The 7,332-nt window shown below is 41.1% G+C and overlaps 1 pseudogene; it reads right to left on the bottom strand.

Annotated features, from left to right (window-relative positions):
• Nucleotides 1-6,885, bottom strand: part of LOC111813254 — a 58,317-nt pseudogene extending 51,432 nt beyond the window's left edge.
• Nucleotides 6,886-7,332: the final 447 nt, after the last annotated feature.

Below are 7,332 nucleotides of genomic sequence, written 5' to 3'. Positions count from 1 at the left end.
TAATCTCCTCTATTTTTCTGTCAATGTCTTCTTTAGAAGCAGTTATAAATTCTTTTACTGCAGTGTTTTTTTCAGATTGGGTTTCCTCCCTATGTTTCTGTAGTTGATTCTTTACTTCAGATGCTATGAGTTCTGAGAATTCTTTTTATATTTCAGAAAAGAATTGAGCTCTGATTTCCTCTATAACTTTCTGCTGCTGCTTATTTATATTGACACTCTGAATTCATGCCTTTGAGCTGAGCTAGTGTCCTCTGCATTTGTTCTGGGTGGGCACTGGGTTTCCTCCATATGTTTCTGCATTTGATTCTTTAGTGCAGATATTATTACTTCAGGGATTTCTTTTTTTGTTTCGAATCTGAGTTCCTCTATACCTTTCTGCAGCTGTTTCTTTATTTCAGAAGCTGTTGATTCATTGCTTTCAGCTGTGTGATTCCCAATTTTTCTGTGTTAGTGTCCTCTGCACTTGTTATGGGTGGGCTTGGATTCTGAGATTGCATTTTATTCCTTCTCGTCATTTTGTGTAGCACTGTCTTCTGACCTTTGTTGTAGATCTTCGTTATAGTTATAACCTTAGCATGTACTGAAGTTCAGGTGCAGATGTACAATGTTTGGATTTATCCAGCTGTGCCTGGCTTGGGTCTGGCTGCTTTGCTCATCTCCTTCTTGCTGCTGCCCTTGAGCGTGAACCTGTTGTGTCCCTCTAGCACAATTTTCTGCTCCTGGACTAGCTGGGTGGTTCTATCCTCTACACTCTCTGCAGGGATTTCAGCTTCAGGGTTATACTCCAGGCCTGTATGCCTGGCCTGAGCTGAGCCTGGGGGGACAAGGTGCAGTAGGTTGGAAAGGCAGCTCTTCCACACACTCACTTTGTCTGGGCTAGGACTGGGTCTGGGGGTTCCTGGAATGTGGCAGTAATTCGTACTAGGTGGGCGGGCTGGGGGAGGTGATGCAGAGTAATGGGGGGGGGCGTTCCAAGGGGGTGGAAGAAGGTCTCACCCAAGCTGCTCCTGGGCTGGGACCAGTTTTAGGTCCTGCTGGTGCAGGGTAGCTGGAAGCTCTCCCACACACTCCTCGGACCTGGGCTAGGACTGGATCTGGGGGTTCTCGGAATGTGGCAGAAATTCCTACTCATTGGGCGGGGTGGGGGAGGTGCTGCGGAGTGTTCGGGGGCATCCCAAGGGGGTGGAGGAGGGTCTTACCCATGCTGCGCCTGGGCTGGGACCAGTAGTCAGTCCCCCCGGCTCAGGGTAGCTGGAAGCTGTCCCACACACTCACCGGACCTGGGCTAGGACTCCCTCATTCTCTTCCTTATTAAACATTTCCTAATGAATTTTGCTTTATATTTCCTAAATAAATTTCTGAAATGAGCCTTCAAGTCAACTTAATATAAAAAAATTCATTGGTAGTATTTTGATTTAGATTGCACTACCCTTATGAAATACCTTATAAAAATTGACATCTTTTGGATGTGGGGTCTTCCTCTCTAAAAACAGTATCTCATCTTATTTATTGAAATCTACTTTTTTGGAGATTGTATTACAGCCTTCTTTGGACATTGTTAGGCTTATGCTTAGGTATTTTATTTTTTACTGCAGTAAAATGGAGTTTTCCTTTCCATTAGACTTCTGAGTTTCTTTGTATGTGATACTTTTAGCAATGAGGACTTTACTAAATTTTCTTGTTTGTAGTTAGAACAAGTCATACTAAAATTCTTCCCTTGGCACTTTTTAATTTTTTAACTTACATTATTTTCAGGTACAGTGTTTCCTCTTTCACTCTAATTCTTACTCCTCTAGTTCCTTTTTTTCTAATGCAGTGGCACTGCTTCCGTCCAGTGTAATATACAGGAAAGAGAATGCTTCCTTTTTCTTGTTCTTGACTTTTGCCCAAGAGCTTGGTGTCTTCCCATCTAGTGAGTTTCTGGCTTTAGGATATTTGTCTGTGAGTTCATTTTTCTTTTGTTTTTTTGTTTAATTTTGAAAGTAGCTATACACCTGTTCTTTTCTCTTCCTTTTCTTTCATTGAATCTATTTTGAAGTAATAACATTTTACTATCAATTAATTCAATAAGGCAGTTAGCAAGCTTATTTTGCTTTTCATGTATTCTAACTTCATGGAAATTATCAAAACATATAGCTTTAACATACTATGTTATATATTTCTATACACTGCCCCTTATATAATTTAGTCAGAGATGTACTAATAAATATAAGTGCAATATTGAAAAAATATCTTTCTTTCTTTTTCTTTCTCCTTCCTTCCTTCCTTCCTTCCTTCCTTCCTTCCTTCCTTCCTTCCTTCCTTTCTTTTCATATTTTTTTTTCTTCCTTTTGTTTGTAATATCTTGCTATGTAGTTCAGGCTGGGCTTAAACTCACTATGTAGCCTGGGCTGGTCTCAAACTCATGACGATCTTCCTGCCTTAGCCTCCTGAGTGTTGGAAAAATATTTTCTAATTTCTACTTGTGTATAAAACAAAATTGATTTTTACCTATTGACTTTTGGCTTAAAATCTTGCTAAATGTATTTGCCATTTCTAGTAGTTATTTTATAGCTTTGTGAGGACTTTTTACATAAGTCATCTTACTATTTCTTTACAGATATTCCCTTCCTTTTAGTTCATTACAGGAACATTTTTCTTTACCTTTCTGAGCATAGTCATACTACACTTAATTTCTCTAAAGTTCCTGTCTATGAATTTTAACATCTGGGTCATTTCAGAGTTGGCATATGTTGATTACATTTTTCCCTTGAAAATGGCTCACATCTTCCCAAGTCATCTTTTAATGAATACTTTTGGATTGTATACCGGACATTGTGAATGTTATATCATGCTATTGTGTTTCTCCATGGAGTGTTGACATTTTGTTTTAGCAGATAATTAATTTGATTTAGGTGTAGAATGAAACTGTCATGCCTGTCTTGGGTGGCAACTCTGATCTCCCAGGGCCAAGGCACAATGAACAATGAACAGAAAACTACTTCATACTGGCTACTTGCTTTAAGTTTGGTTCCTCTCCAAAATGTGTTTGCCTTTGTTTAGCCTGCAGAATTCTCAGGTAATCTTGTTATATTTATTTACTGAGAGTTTATAGCTGTTATTTGGTTTGGTGAGAGTTTATTACCCTAATATTTTAAAAGGGGATACAAAGGAAGGACCGGGCTGGTGAGATGGCTCAGTGGTCCAAAGCACTTACTTAGAACAAGCTTAGCAAAGCACAGGGACCATGGTTCAATCCCCCAGCACCACATGCCAGCCAGCCCCGCCCCCTGGTGGGCTGAGCTGGCCACACACACACACACACACACACATAAATGAAAATTAAAAAAAAGAAGAAAAACAAAACAAAGGAAGGGACCATTTTGTATTTGTATATGTGGAATAGTTAGGATAGATATACAGCTACTTTCACTTATTTCAATGAGAAGAAAGATTTGTAGTAATAGTGTTTGGACAGGATATCCTGTCTGCGTCTTGTACTATGGATAACCACTAAGAAGATAGCAACATACAATGTATTAATTATTGCAAATGTCCTATAATCAGCTTTGAAACTGTCTCATCAATATTTCTTTCTCAATAAAATAAAATTTAAAAAAATGAAAAATAATTTATTTATTTATTTGATTCAGGGTCTCACCACACAGCTAACACTTGTAGTAATCCTCCTGTTTCAGCCTCCCCAGTGATGGGGTTGTAGGTACTCAGAACCATGCATGGTTTTGGGGCCAGCACAGTATACCCACATGTGATGCTGGGGACCAAACCCGGGTCCTTGTGCTTGCCAGGTAGGTGCTTAGACATCTGAGCTGTCTCCCCAGCTCCAGAATGTTTTTAGTACCTTAAAAAACTTTGAATGTGTTAAGTTCAGAAGGCAACCTCGCCCCTGTGGCAATCCCTAGTGGGATTATTTTTTGTCCCAACTATCTACTAACAGTGACTTCTCAAGTCATCCTAGGACAAGCCTGTCTTTCTGGTGGAGGTTGGAGGTTTGTCCTCTCTTCCATAAGCATATCTCTGAAGGAGTACGGCCTGCCTCTTTGGTTCTGTGGCTGCCTATCAGTCTGGGGTTCTTTTGCTTGATTCAGATGGAAATTGTGAGTTGACAAAGTGCAGCTCTGTTAGCAGCCCTGATGTCACCAGTGAGACTAGATAATGCTGGATGTCAAGAGTTGACATAGCCAGCTGCTTGTCACTGCTGCTGCCAGCTACCACCTTCTGGCACTGGCCTGACCTGGACACTCTGGGTTGATTCTGCCACATACTAGCCTCTGCTGCTGATCTTTGTTGGATCCTGGTTTCTGAAGCACTTCAATGTTAGCAGCTTTTTCTTCATAAACAACCACTCCATTCACATTACTCGGGATACGAATCCTGAGATTTACCACATAAGAAATACCATAAGCAGGTTTACAGGCCAAATGAGGCAAGTTTTTATTTTAAAAGGGCTTGTGCTGTAGCACAAGGGATCAGAAAAAACCAGAGAACTGTGTGAGGAATGGTGCTTACACAGCAGCTACAGGTCTGTGATAGGTCCACGTATGGGCCCACCCAAGACTGGTAAAAGTCTTTAGGACAGCCTCAGCCCTCATGGTGGTGATCCAGTGAGGAGGCAGGACTGAAACCAGGGAATCTCTGGAAGGCCAATCCATGTCAAGCTCTAGCCAGAACAATGGGAGGGTCAGTTGCTTTTTATCTGTCTTGCTCTAACCGTTGCACCAGAGCTGTAGAGCCAGGTGGAACTGGCAGTGTCAAGTGTCAGGCCTCCCAGCTGTGAACCTGTGTTCAGCAAGAGTCCCATTTTGCAAAGCAGATGCACGGTAGAGATAAGCAAAAGTCTCCAACTCTTCCCTGCATGAGGGTTCTCTTCAGTCTGATGGGAAGATGACCATCTTACTTCCATCAGGGAATTTTGTATCTATAAAAGCAAAAGGAAAAGGGGTGAAAGATGGGGTTCCACTTACTGAATCTTGGGAAGTGCAGTCACATTTTTTCTTACTCCTATGAAATTTTCACATTCAATTTTCATTTCTTCAAAATTCCACCTTTTGGGCCGGGGAGATAGTTCAGTGATCTAAGCACATTCCTGGCAAGTGCAAGGACCCGGGCTTGATTCCTGGTGCTGCACGCTGTGCTAACCCTGGAATGCTGGATGTGCTGTGCCAGCCACTGAAACTTGGTGTGGTGGCACACACCTGTAATCCTAGCTCTGGGAAGATTGAGACAGGAGGATCACTATACGACTGAGCTGTGTAGCGAGACCCTGTACCAAATTAAGAAATAAGCAAAAGATTAAGAAAATAAAATTCCACTTCTTTCATAAAGCTTTTTCTAATAATTGTTAGTCTCATTGTTTTTAACTTTCTCCAAGGACTCAGTGTTGTGGACTATGTTATTCTTAAATAATTTCATTTGTACACATTCCATCTTCTTGGCCAGTCTGTAATAATTTTGAGGGCTGGATGCCATTTCTTAGCAATTTATCTACCAAGCAGGGCCTAGTACAAGATGTACTGTCAAAGTAGAGTTGGGTTGACCTTGAAACTGGAAACCCATTTTGACAGCTATAGGCCTGAGTTTCAGCAGAAAATGTCTGTCGCAGTATGTGATCTTAAAATCATGCTGAGAACATGCCAGGAGACACAGGGAAATCTTACCAGTTCAGCAATCTGCAGAGCGAAGGAGTGAAGCTTTAAGCCAAATCAGTAAATAAAGTACCTGTGTATCTTGAGATTTCTATTTAAGAAGAGGGGCTTAAAGCCAAGATTAGGATTGTCAAGAAAGTAAACATGGCCACTTCAACAGCTTAGAGACATAGCCAAACTAAATCCTGGGACATGATGCTGGTGTTTAAATTGGAATTAAAAAACTTGACATCAATGGCGTAAATGCATTCCACTGAATAAGAGCAGTACTTAATTCTCGTGCTGTATATGAAATGTCAAGCTGACTTCTTTCCACAGAAGACTCTGTGAGCCTCTCAGCTGAGTGCCTCCAGGTCTGCGAACACAGGTAAAGTTATTGTTATTCTAAACACAAGTGGCTTTTGGACAGTCAGTGTCCATCCATTCATTTTCTGTCCTGAAAGGATATACTCTGAATAGTTCTCTCCCGATCCATCCTGTGAATAATCGTGATTCCTCTGTCCTCTCTAATTCCAGCACTTATTGTCCCCACTTCCCTGGGACTGATTTTTGCTGCCCACTTAGTTCAGCTCACTCTTATTAGGCTTGAGAAAACCAAGGCCAGTGCCACAGTCAGTCTCTCAAGGTCATACAGTAATTTTATAGCAAAACTGCTTTAGAATCTGAGTCTTCACGGACAATTCAGTCTGCTCCTACCTACATGGCACTGCATGTACTTATAACACATGGTAATAGCAAGCACAATAGGAAAATGATAAAGCACTACTTCTATATAATGCTTTCTATTTTCTTTCCCAAATTATTACCTTTATCAAGATAGCACTGGTTTGTTTAGAGAGCTAGTACTAAAATGGGTAGACACCATACCAGTATTTGGTCTCTAGCACTGGGTTCTGTTTTAAAAAGAGGTTTTAAAGTCAGCAGCTAGAAATTGTTTATGTTTATAAAATACAATGTGATGTTTTGAAATACATTTACATTGTCAGATGGCTAAATTGGGAGCTCTATTTTTGGAGGAGAATATTTATTAGCATTTTCCATGGTTGGGATAAAATATGCCAACACCATCTCCTTTTTTCTATTATGATTTTGTGCTCACCAAGCAGCCTTCTGTGGGCGAATGGGGTCTTCCAGATATGCTGCTAGCCAAAGGCAGCTGGCACTGACAATCTGAGTGTGTTTCACTTGGGGTCCCAGAAGGAGCTAAGACCCCACTCTCCATCCCTACAATCTGCCCCATATCGTTTAATAGAGTAGCTTTCTAGTTTTTCAGTCTCTGAAAGTCTGGTTTATATGATTTATCCCATGAAAGTGGTCAATTTGGAGGGAACAGATAGAACTAAGTTTCTACACCTGCCTGTCTAGGGTCTGACACTCACACTCACTGTTAAAGGCTCAGCTTTTCCTGATCCCCAAGAAATTACAGCCTTTCAAAGAGCCCCTTTCTCTATGCTTCTTATGGTATGTTCCATTTGATGCCACACTGTGATTCTCTCATAGACTGGGTTTGGTATTAGGAAAGCCAGATTCCAACATCAGACAGAAGAGGCCCTTGAGAGAGACCAGATAGCTGTGAAACAAAGGAATTTTGTAGCTTTTAATTCATTAGAGTGTAGAGACCCAGTACTAGCCCAGGCCTGGTGAGTGTGTGGGAGAACTTTCTGCTACCCTGTGCAGTGGGACCTAC

Source organism: Octodon degus, unplaced genomic scaffold (genome assembly GCF_000260255.1).
Source record: "Octodon degus isolate 3935 unplaced genomic scaffold, OctDeg1.0 scaffold00176, whole genome shotgun sequence".
Lineage (NCBI taxonomy): Eukaryota > Metazoa > Chordata > Mammalia > Rodentia > Octodontidae > Octodon > Octodon degus.
The sequence above is the reverse complement of the archived record's forward strand: the minus strand, read 5'-3'. Positions and strand labels throughout refer to the sequence as shown.